We start from the raw sequence: 13,023 nt of genomic DNA, 5'->3' as shown, positions 1-13,023 counted from the left end.
CTCGAACCATCGCCGGAAGAAGCCGCTCAATCCATATGTGGTAGTCATGACTCTTCATCCCGTTCACTCGTAAAGTGCCTAAGTTCACTCCCCTACTCAGATTCACTGCATATCCATCTGGGAACATTAACGTCTTGATCCATTTTAGTACTTCCCTCCTTTGATCGGGTTCCAAGACGAAATCGACCTTAGGTCTTTTCTATTGTTTGTTTTGGCCACTAGGAGGCCGCATCTCTTGCTTCGGTCTATCACACAATGTCGCTAGGTCCACTCTAGCCTTAACGTTGTCCTTAGACTTGTTAGTGTTCATGAGAGTTCCCCAAAGTGCCTCGGCGATATTCTTTTCAGTGTACATTACATCAATGTTATGTGGCAGAAGAAGGTCATCGAAATAGGGGAGCCTCGTCAAGCCGGACTTATGAGTCCACATATGTTCCTCACCATATCCCACAAAACCACCTCCTTCATTGGGCACGAGAGCATCTATCTGAGCACGCACCTCAGCACCACTCTTCATGCGCGGTTTAGGGTCTATCACTGCAACACCTTTCGTAAAGTTCTTGATGTCTTATCTGAATGGATGGTTAGAAGGGAGGAATTGACGATGCCTGTCGAACGACGAATACTTGCCACCCTTCTTCAACCAAATGAACCTCACAGCTTCCTTGCATATTGGGCACGGGAATTTCCCGTGGACACACCAGGCGGTGAATATCCCATATGCCAGGAAGTCATGCAGGGAGTAGTGGTACCAAACATGCATCTTGAAGGATGATTTTGTAGCTCGGTCGTATGTCCATACCCCCTTCTCCCAAGCATCGATCAATTCATCAATCATAGGCTCCATGTACACACCCATATTACTCCCCGGGTGTCCAGGAATTATCAACGATAAGAAGACGTTATGTCGTTGAAAGGAGATGCCGGGGGGGAGATTTAGGGGGATAACAAACATGGGCCAACATGTGTATGGGGCAGACAACTATCCATAAGGATTGAACCCATCTGTTGCCAGCGCGACACGTACATTACGAGACTCAGCAGCTTTGTCAGGATGTTTGTCATTAAAGTACGTCCATGCTTCGGCATCGGACGGATGCACCATCGTCCATGGCTTGTACCGTACACCTTCTTTATGCCATGTCATCTGTTTCGCGGACTCCTCGGTCATGAAAAGCCATTGGATCCTCGGCACAAATGGAAGGTGCCGTAGGACTTTCGCAGGGATCATAAGCTGCCTCTTCTGGCCATCTCCAGAGTCTACCTCCAGGTACCTTGAGGATTTACACTTCGGACAGTACTTTGCATCCTTGTGATCTTTCCTAAATAAGACGCACCCCTTCGGACAAACATGTATCTTGTCATATGGCATCTTAAGCATACGAAGTAGTTTCTGTGACTCGTGCAAGTTCTTCGGTAGAATGTGCTTCTCTGGTAGCATGCTGCCAAACACGGCCAACATCTTATCAAAGCCTTCGCGACTCAGATTTAACTCGGCCTTCAACCCCATAACACGTCCAATGGCATCCAGCTGAGAAACCGTTGTACTCTCATGAAGGGGTTTCTGTGCCGAGTCCAACATTTCATAGAAGGCCTTAGCGGCTTCCTCCATCTCCTCCTTCTCACGTCCTTCTGCGAAGTGAGCTTGGTGAGTGTCATCTAGCATGTATGCTACTCCAGCATCATCATCAAAAGCCTCGAGGCGTGGTCTCACCACCTCCGCTCTTATACGATCTGCTTCACCATGGTGGATCCACCGGTGGTAGCCAGCCGTATAACCATTGTACACAAGATGTTTACCCATGGTCACCTTGTCTACCCTTCTATTGTTGTCACATTTGCTATAGGGACACCAAAGTTTAGAATGTCCTTTAGCTACACCCGAGCTCCATGCATGTTCCAAGAAAGCATCTGTCCCATTCACCCACTCAATGTCAAAGTCACTCCTGCTTCTCCGGCCCATGTACATCCACTGACGGTCTTCCATCCTTCCACATATATAGAACATAGTAATGTAACCATCAATTGCATCTACGCGGTGCTCCTACTCTCTAATAGGTGAGGATAGGTACTAATCCCACCCACGGATGCGTAGATGAGGTTAGTTTCCGTGCTCCGCTCCCTATCTGAGATAGAATTTTGGCAGCACCTCCCCGCTGTTCTCCCAATGCATGTCCTGCAAGGGAGAGTGTGTATCCAGAGAACAACAGGGGTGATGCCGAAACACCATCTCGGACCGGAGCGGACCATGGAAACTAACTTATCTATGCATCCGTGGGCTGTCCAAAAAACATGGACAATCCGAAACAGATACGGTCGCAGATATACAAAAATTTGTATACCTCCAACCATATCTCTTTCGGATGGGAGACACCTAACTAGGTTACGCGACCAAAGACCACATACGGATAGAGGGGTTATACCTAGGGTGCCGGTGAGGTCAGGGTAGCGGGGCGGTGGAGAGTCGGTGCAGTGGCGAGTCGACGCGGTGCAGGAAGACCCGCAGCACCGACGAAGACGATCGGGGTCACCGAGTCCCTCCCACAGGTCCTCCTACAAAAAAGGGCAAAAATGGTTAGTGTCGACTCAAAATTTCGGCAGCACCTCCCCTGCACGGGGAGGTTCCCAAAACCTGCAAAAAACATGGCACAAAGGCCAACAACCACATATATACCAAACATGGGCACGAAGGCCAACAACCACCAATATATCAAGAGGAGCCATGTATTTTAGTTCTCTTTCCATTCAGATGAAAGTATTGAAGTAGTACAACAACAATTACTACTAACCCTACAACTACTACTAACAACTACTTAACTACTAACAGTACTAATACTAAGAACTACTTAACTATTAACAACTACTACTACTAACCACTACTACTTACTAACTACTACTACTTACTAACTACTACTACTACTAACCCTACAACTAACACTACTAACTAATACTACTAACCACTACTACTTACTAACTACTACTACTAACCCTACAACTAACACTACTAACTACTACTACTAACACTACAACTAACTACTACTAACTACTAACTACTACTACTACTAACCCTACAAGGGTAGGGCTTACCTTGGCGGCAAGAACGACAAGAGCGAGGGCCGACGACGACGGCGGGGATGACCACAGCTGCGCCAGGATCAACGGGCGGTCGGAACGAAGCGAGGATCGATGGGCGGTCGGGTCGGCACCTTCCTCTTCTTCCTCCTCCCCTTTCTCTTTCTTCCTCTTCCTCCTCCCCCTTCTCTTTCTTCCTCCTCCCCCTTCTCTTTCTTCCTCTTGCTCCTCTCCTTCTCCCTCTGCTGGCCGGCCGTAGGGGCGCGGGCGCGGGGCGTGGGAACGCCGGGGCACGGGCGCGGGGCCGCTGGGCCGCCGGGGTCAGGCGAGAGCGTCGGCCAGGCACCGACGAGCTCGGGGCACGGGCGCGGGGCCTTCGGGGCTGGACGGGGGCGCCGGGGCGGGCCCGGTAGGAGCTCGCCGGCCGGAGGGGGATGACGGCGTGGGCGACGGTGGCGCGGCAGGGGCGCGGGGGCGCGGGTGGGAGAGAGGAGGGGGTCGGTTGGGCCGGCCCGTTGTGGGCCTTTAGGTTAGAAGGCCCGGCACTCGGCAAAGTTTTTTGCAATTTTTTTTAAAAAATCCTTTGCCAAGCGCCATGTGACCTGGCGCTCGGCAAAGACAGTCTTTGCCGAGTGTCAAGGTTGGCACTCGGCAAATTAAAAAATACCTTGACACTCGGCAAATAAAAAAAAATTTATTTTTTTCTCCCCATTTTTTCCTGGGCCTTGCTACAGTAATTGAAACTCCATTTCAAAATTTGGGACAATTTTGAGTTTTTTTACTATATTTCCTTAATTATTTTTGTTTCATTGAATTTTTTCGACTATTTCAAATTTGAACTGCATGTACATGAAATAATGGAATTTGGTCATTCAAAAAATGGTATTCATGATGTTTGGCGTATGTTGAGGCCGTATCCAAGAACTCGCATGAAATTACGAGCATCTTGTTGTCGTAACATGGCGATGTACTTGCGGTAAAAGTGTATTTAAATTATATAAAATCCAAACAAAGTCCGAAAATCACGAAACTTGTCGAGGTGTCTTGTTATCGCATGTGGAGGCCGTGGTAAAAAATTGAGAAAGTTTAAAGCAAATTGTGACGTCGGATGCCTAAAAGCCGAGATGTTTGGCTTTTAGGCATCCGACGTCACAACTTGCTTCAAACTTTCTCAATTTTTTACCATGGCCTCCACATGCGATAACAAGACACCTCGACAAGTTTTGTGATTTTTGGACTTCGTTTGGATTTTATATAATTTAAATACACTTTTACCGCAAGTACATCGCCATGTTACGTCAACAAGATGCTCGTAATTTCATGCGAGTTCCTGGATACGGCCTCAACATACGCCAAACATCATGAATACCATTTTTTGAATGACCAAATTCCATTATTTCATGTACATGCAGTTCAAATTTGAAATAGTCGAAAAAATTCAATGAAACAAAAATAATTAAGGAAATATAGTAAAAAAACTCAAAATTGTCCCAAATTTTGAAATGGAGTTTCAATTACTGTAGCAATGCCCAGGAAAAAATGGGGAGAAAAAAAACAATTCTTTTTTTAATTTGCCGAGGGCCAACCTTGACACTCGGCAAAGACTGTCTTTGCTGAGCGCCAGGTCACAGGGCGCTCGGCAAAGGATTTTTAAAAATAAAATTGCAAAAACGGTTAAAAAGTCTTTGCCGAGGGCCTAACGGTGATGCCCTTGGCAAAGATTGATGGTAGAAGACGGACATCGTGTCAGGCGGTGTTGCCGAGGGCCGGCCCTTTGCCGAGGGTTTAGCCCTCGACAAATAATTATTGTTGTCGTGTGCTTGTCTTTGCCGAGGGTCTAGCCCTCGGTAAAGAGTCTTTGACGAGGGCTGTTCTTGACTCTTTGCCGAGTGCCCGATTATTTGCCCTCGGCAAAGGGACATGCCTTCGGCAAAGATGCTCTGTCCGATAGTGTAGGGTGCCTATCGACATTTGTCCATGAAGGGTCGTTCCTAACCCCGAATGTACACAGATGGGGTCGGCTGGGTGGCAAGATGTGCGACTAGCTCGTTGTTCATGCTGGCCAGTAGGCACATTCTTGCAGGAGCTAAGCTTTCAAGGGTAGGCGGCCAACAAATGTTCGTAGCTAGAAATTTGATCCAAGGTTCTAGGCTAGGACACACTGCACTTCTGTTATCTACCCTGATGCGTCACGCTTGTCTTGTAGCCAGGTGCATCGGGTAGAAAAGTACCTACCCAGAAGCACTTGGAGTATGAGTACTCTGTTATATCCGGGTAGGTGTTGTCTTTGTATTTGACTAAAAAGATCTTGTACTGAGTAGTCTGGAATCTTGTAAAGGTGTAACTTTGTAGTTACAGAACTATTGTTGAATAAAAACTTTTTATCCGAGTGCTACTCTGTTTGATGCATACTGTTATTCGGATGTCCGGGTAACACAAAACTATTCAGGTACCTTTGTTATCCAGGTACTTCTCGATGTGACCATGTAGATGACTTTTGAATCAAGGCTAGTACCCGAGCAATGAAAGTCCAATGGATAAGTCTGAGCGCATTCTGACCCATTAGAAATCATGAAAAGGCGTGCAACCGTCAAATCGAACTACGCGGCACCATTTAAGTGGAAAAAACCGAAGCACCACACCCGGTGGCGTGATTAGCGGTGACGTGGATAGTGGGTTTCCTATATTCGATTGCTCATAAATGATCGTAAATTTTCAGTTATAAAATAGTGTTTTTTTATACTAGACTAGTCAGCAGTAAATAATTCACGATCGTTTACGGTCTCCCGAACAGGCTGATAAAAGGCAACCATCCTGTGCATCTTCTTCCTCCATTCGCATCTACCTGCTGCCTTAGCCGCCATTCTTCCTCAAACGCTGTCCACCATAAAACCCTAAATCTTGTGTGAGAGCTATGGTTGATGGGAAAGGGAAACAACCCGAGTGCCACCACGAAGAAGACAGTAGAGAAGCGTGCGCTGGAGGTGCCGGAGATGGCCGCCGCCGCCCAGATTTGGTCGGTGCCCATCACGAAGCCGAGGCACCTCAAGAAGCTCCATGAGCGGGGCTACCTACCGGACTAGAAGCTAGGAGAGTGGAGGGCACCTGGTGAGCACCGCATCCCCAGCCTTGAGATGGGAGAAATCATCCTTTTTGTTCCCTTCATCAAACATGAATTAGGGTTGCTAGCATGTCCTTTCCTGCATGGGTTTTTGCATTATTATGGCATAACCCTAAACCACCTCAATCCTAATTCCATTCTGCATTTGTCTATTTTTGTTCATCTTTGCTAAACCTTCCTTGGCATTCCCTCTTCCATCACCCTTTTTCGCTATTTCTTCAAACTAAAACCGCACCTGGACGCCACAAACCCTAGCGTGCTGGGTGGAGCCGGTATTCAGTTTCGGGCGGGTAGGAAGAAGGACTACCCCCACTATACCCTCGTCGAGTCTGTGAAGAACTAGAGGGCCAAGTGGTTCTATGCGGGTAACATGTACCCGCTGTTGGGTACACACAGCAACGATGCGCTGGTACCCAACACGCGCTAGGACAAGGAGCCCATGAGCGTAGCCGAGCTTGAGGGAATCCAGTCATTCCTCAAGCATCTCTCGGTCATGAGGGACCAAGGCCTAAATGGAGTTGGTATAGTTGCCAGCTTCATCAGGCACCGGGTGCAGCCTCTGCAAGAGAGGGTGCTCTACGGCTTTGAATATGTTGGGACGCAGGATTCGGCTCTGAGTGACAACCAAGGAGTTGTTAGAAGAAGAAGTCCTAGAGTGGACCCAGAATGTGCTCCAAGTGGTGTTGGTGATCCCATACCAATACCCAGAGCTTAGTCGCGGGAAGCCGGGAACCCACCCCCAGGTGTAAGTAGTCCGAGAACTCCTTATTATTTTGTAGTCTATTGAAATTGTTGATGCTAACTTCTTGTTTTTGTTTACTGCTAGAGTAGCACTTGGGGTGCAAGTTCAACGACCTACCTGCCCCACCTCCGTGTTCAGAGTTTGGAGGAGTTGGCGGAAGCAGGGGCTGGGTCTGGCAGAGCGGGCGGAGGGAGTGCTCCCTCTGCTCTCCCTGTGGAGGGAGAGGGCGACAGCGCCTCAGGGAACCTGGATGATTTCAAAGTCTAGGTGAACCAGAGTGCTAGGGAGGCAGCCGCCCTAGGAAAACGGTCCCTGGAAGACGACGCTACCACCAGCGACAGTGGGGCAGTTCCCAAGAGGCATCATCGGTCTTGTTCGTCGAGACTAGGTAAGAGTCGACTGAGTAATCCCCATGTGAGCTTCTGTTTACACTATACTGATCCCAAATTCTAAATTGCTACCACTAAAGAGGCCATGGAAGGGTAGGCAAAAGTAGAGGAGGAAGACACCTCGGCCATGTTTAGATGGGCACCGAATCGGCGCCGCCCGATTTTCTGGTGGTACTGTAGCTACAGTACCGTTTTGTTTTTATTTGGTACTAATTGTAGCTACAGTACCGTTTTGTTTTTATTTGGTACTAATTGTCCAATCGTTGTGTAATTAGACTCAAAACGTTCGTCTTGCAAAGTACAACAAAACTGTGTAATTAGTTTTTGATTTCGTCAACATTTAGTACTCCATGCATGTACCGCAAGTTCGATATGATGGGGAATCTTCTTTTTGCATAGTGTCAAATTCTGGAATTGGGAGGAACTAAACATGCCCCTCATTGTTCGCCCGACAGTAAGTGTTTTACCCCTATAGAATTCTGCACTGAAATCTGAAGTGGGTGCTTGAAGTGACTTTGGACTTATCTTTGGCCCTGTTTAGTTGAGCTGTGGCTGTGGGAAAAAGCTGCTGTGGGCTGTGAGCTGTGGAAAAGCTGCTGTGGACTGTGAGCTGTAGAAAAGCTGAAAGCTGTTTGGTTAAACAAGTATAAAATATACCTTTTATCTTTATCTCTCTTGAAACAACTATGGAAGAGCTTTTTATTCCACCAATTTCGAAAAGCAGAAAGCCAAAAGCCAAAAGCAGGGTCAACCTAGCTTTCAAAAATGAACTACGGAAAAGCAGCTGCTTCTGAAAAAGCACCCTCCAAAAGCAGCCCCTTTGGTTGGGCTTTTGGCTTTTGGGGCCAAAAGCCAAAACCAAAAGCCCAACCAAACAGGGCCTTTGTAGGATGCCGCCGCCGGATGTGTTGGGCACCCGGGCGCTATCTCAGAGTGGAGGAATCACTCCTAGAGTGGGTGTGAGTACTGTGAGTCTTCCCAAAGACTCAGTGCTGTTGGCACCAGTTCTGAGTGGAGGATTGGGTCATACGCTCAGCGGAATGTCACTGGGCATGCCCACCCTGAGGAAGAAATCTAGTTCCAAGTAAGTGCCCAGATACCTTTGTTGCAAGGTCATATGCTCAGCGGAATGTCGCTGGGCATGCCCACCCTGAGGAAGAACTCTAGTTCCAAGTAAGTGCCTCAGCGGAATGTCGCTGGGCATGCCCACCCTGAGGAAGAAATCTAGTTCCAAGTAAGTGACCGGGTGGAGAGAGGCTAGGAGGGTAGGCCCGCATCTTCTCCCAAGTCTGTGGAGGCGTCGCGGATGGAGGGACCTATCCCTGCTGGTGGTGAAGCAAAGCAATCTACGGAGCCAACTGCCATAGGAGGAGAGGAGGTGCCGCAGCTCTAGGTTGTGGTGCCTGGTGAAGAAGAGGCGCATCAGTCACCGAGAATGGGGCCTGTGGAGGCTGCTGCAGAAGAAGAGGAGGGGTAGAGCATGGTGGGTGATGTTGCTGCGCCGAGTGCCCCTAAGCCAGAAGTGCCGGTGACGAGCGCCCCGGCCCCTAAGGGGGACATCATTATTCTGGTGAGTGAGCTAGGAACCCAGCTCCAGGCGTATAGCTCAGAGTTCTCTGGGTTGGTGCGGTCATGGTCCAGGTTACTGACCTAAGCCTCTGTCTTCGACAGCCAGCTGCGGGTAAGTAGATATACTTTTTTTTTGCTTTGTTTTTTCCGTGTTCTTATGACAGGAGCAGTCATATGCTCAAGGTGCGAAGCTGAGGGCTTCTGCTGAATTCCAGAAGATCTAAGCAGAGCTGGCCAAGCTGAGGGAGGAGAAGGCCCAGAAAGAGGCCAAGTTAGAGTCTGCTAAGAAGCATCACGAGGAGACCTTGTGCATCCTCCGCTCCCAGATTGGCGAGGCCGAGCGCCATAATAATGCCGCTGAGGCTAGGAAGAATGACGCCTTCGACTCCCTTCTAAAAATGACTGAGAAGGCGGAACTCTTCGATAAAAAAAACTTAAAGGTAACAAATCTTGCTTGACTTCTCTATAGTTCTAATGCTCGTGGTACCCGGAGATTATAACCATAATCACTTGTTTTTCTTTTGGTAGAGGAGCAAGTTAGAATCCAACAACTGGAGGGCTCGGTGAAGGAGCTGAATGAGGCCCTGAGGACCTAGCACAACCAGGCCGAAGGGGTAACGCAATGGGCGAGTGAAGAACTCGCTCGTGCTAAGCTGATAAGCGTGGAGCTAACCGTGATCTGATGCAAGCGCTGAAGTTAGTCAATGATATGAAGGCCTAGCTGGAGGTCATACAATCGGAGCGGGACGCGTTATGGGACGTCTGTTGGCAGTTCTTAACGCATATTTTTATCGCCAACATTTTAACAAAATATGATAAATATGATCACCAAAACTTAGAATAGGGCTTTATAACTCACTATCTCCACAAGTTTTGGTATATATATGTTTTGCAGGGCAAGATACTAAAATACATCAAAATGCGCAATCAAGAAAGCACATTTAGCAGAACAAAAGCAAAAGCCCAACCAAAGGTCAGAACTAGGCCAGAACACCGACGAGAAAGGCATCCAGGCCTAGCCAGCAAGCCACCAGAGCAAGGCAGTGGCCAGCAGGCTGGCCCAGGGTACGGGCGCACCGCCCCCAAACTCGCTCGGCCCCACCTCGCTCTGGCGGTTGCATGGCGGCACTGCTAAGGGCGGTTTGGGATGTTTCCTAATTTATCTCCCGCCAAACCGACCTCAGCAAGTATAAAAGCATGGTTAGAGCTCACCTTCAAGGCATTCATGATATACATATTTGTAGAAGAAGAAGAGGGACACACTCAGTTCCATTAGCTTCTAGCTCGATTAGTAGGGAGTGAGAGAGGGAAAGAGTTAGAGGAATAGCGGAGTAGCGGAACCCTCTACCTCTTGTACTCGGCAAGCCTTGTACCTCGGGTGGACGGAGTGCCGGACTTGTTGGCCCCCTCTACACTTGTACCTCTATGATCATCTTACTACTTGGAGTAAGAAGTTCGTGTTCATCTTTCGGTTTTGATTCTTTAAGTAAAGTTATCATTGTTAATACTTACTTGCGGGTTCATCGTCCGTACTCATGCTGGGTGCTCTAGTAGAGGACTCCTGATAAAGACAGAAGTTCCTAGCCAACGTTAGAGTAGTAGCGGTTAGCGTAGATGTGGTGTCTAAGCTACACGTCCGCCTTCGTTTGCCTCATATCCCACGGTTGAGGGGTACGCGCCAGGTGGTGACAGGCCTATCCGTCCCTTGTAATCCCCCACGTCCGGATACGGCATAGAGCTACAAGCCGGCATCAACTGGTAGACCAGTTGCAACCTGGTGCTCGAAGTAAGTTAGTAGTGACAAAGGTATCTTAGCTTAAAGATTCAGCCCCTAGAAGAACCTCACTACCCAAGTTACCCTTAGCTTGTTCTCCTAGGTAAACTAGCCAAGAGACTACTTACAAAACCATTCCTTTGGGAAAATACGATACCCTGAATACTTCTAGGTGAAGTGCTACAACAGTACTTCCGTGCGCTTGCAGAGTTTTTTGCTTTCGCTAAGAAGCACCAACAAGCATTTCTGGCACGCCGTTGCTGGGGAGCGGTTGTCATTTTAGTCTCCAAACCTAGTTTGCCTGTGTATCCTTTGTTTTTACCTTTCTTTTCTTTTTACCCTTTTTCAATGGAGCAACCTGCTATTCAAAACCTTTCTGCTCCCAAGGGCGAGTTCGTTGAACCTCCACAATCCTCAAAGCCAATCACAACTTCTAGTTACGAACTCTGCCCAGGCTTCATAGACATGGTTCGGGAACAAACCTTCTGGGGGTTTGATTACGAATACCCCTATCATCACTTAAGGGAGTTTGAGCAGCTCTATGCTTGCATGACTATCTTAGGCATGTCACAAGAAACACTTCGGTGGAAGCTGTTTCCTTTCTCACTTGAAGAGAGAGCGAGACAATGGTACGCCCACAATCTAGGGAAGGTAGCTGGTGATTGGGAGGAACTACAAAATAGATTCTGTCTCACGTTCTTCCCTATATCCCGAATTGCCGCCCTACGACAAGAGATACTCAACTTCTAATAAATAGAGAAGGAATCTATAGGTGCAGCCTGGGACAGATTCTCAATTTTAACGAGTTCTGGTCCAGACTTGTCTATACCCAACCATGTGCTTTTACATCATTTCTGGTTAGGGCTTAGCAAGGAATCTGCCCTACAACTTGATATAGCTGCCGGAGGTTCATTTACCCAAAAAACCACGGTGGAAGGAGAAGCTCTCCTAGACCGCATTCTAGAGAACACTCCCTCGCTCGAACCCCTCCGTGTAGAACCCGAGCCAAAACATGAGGAAGTCTCTTTGGCTGAGGCCAAACCCATAACATATTTAGAGAGACCCTCACCCGAATCAGAAGATCTAGAGGAAGGTTTCCAACCTTCGGACTTTCCATATTTTGAGGACGAATTTTTCGAAGATTTCGAAGAATACCTTGAACTACACATGCCAAAAGAGACCACCAGTTCCTGTCACTCCTCTTGAACCCTTAGACGAGGAATTTCTTAGGGAATCCATAAAGGAGTTAACCATAATTCTAAGCAATGAATGGATGGAACAAGTGGAACATTCTTATGAAGAAATTCATATTCATGTACCTTCTTCAACCATTCAATGCAAAATCCGAGGAACTTGGGTGGAAGCATTGTATAACCCTTCTGTTGGAGCAAACATAATGTCTGCAGCTTTTGCATCTGCTCATCTAGGTGAAAAATCCCATACTCCAACAGCTAAGTCCCTTAGGTCTAGTCCAAGAACTAGCCTAAAAGGGCTCGGGATTCTCCACGATATAATTTTACATCTTGGGGATACTGAAGTAGCCCTTGATTTCCATATCTTTGAAATTCAGAATTTTGACATCATGATAGGGCATCCCTTAGAAAAACTTATTGTGGTGCCTCCTCCATTAGAGGCACTGGATGTAAAGTAGGGGAGAGACACTTTCACCATTCCTATCACCCGAGCCAAAAACTCGGTAGCTAGAATCTCTCTCCCATCTTGACCTGCCCAAGGAGGTTATGTCGGTTTTACCCTTTGATTCCCCTGAGTCGTCCTTAGAAAAAGATGGAAAACCCTTCATAGAAGAAGAGGATGACCTAGGAGAAACCATAGACCTTCCCATAGAGGAAGTACCGACACAACCTCCAGTTGAGCTAGAAACCCTACCCGCTGGACTACGCTATGTGTTTTCTAAAGTGTGACAAAAATACTCCCGTAATCATTAGTGATAAGCTTTCCGATGAGGATACGTCCAAACTCATTGCCATTCTAGAAAAACATAGGTCAGTCTTTGGGTATTACTTGCAAGATCTCAAGGGGATTAGCCCAACTCTTTGTACCCATCTCATTCCAATTGACCCTGCAGGCACCCCATCACATGAACCCCAACGCAGGCTCAATAATGCGATGCGGGAAGTTGTGAAGAAGGAAGTCCTCAAACTTCTTCATGCCGGGATAATTTATCTCATACCACATAGTGACTAGGTTAGTCCCGTCCATGTGGTACCAAAGAAAGGAGGAATGATGGTCATAGAAAATAATAAAAATGAGTTAATCTCACAACGTACCATCATGGGGTGGAGAATGTGCATTGATTACCAAAAACTCAATGCGGCAACAAAGAAAGACCACTTCC

This window comes from Miscanthus floridulus, unplaced genomic scaffold (genome assembly GCF_019320115.1).
Source record: "Miscanthus floridulus cultivar M001 unplaced genomic scaffold, ASM1932011v1 fs_33_1_2, whole genome shotgun sequence".
Lineage (NCBI taxonomy): Eukaryota > Viridiplantae > Streptophyta > Magnoliopsida > Poales > Poaceae > Miscanthus > Miscanthus floridulus.
The sequence above is the reverse complement of the archived record's forward strand: the minus strand, read 5'-3'. Positions refer to the sequence as shown.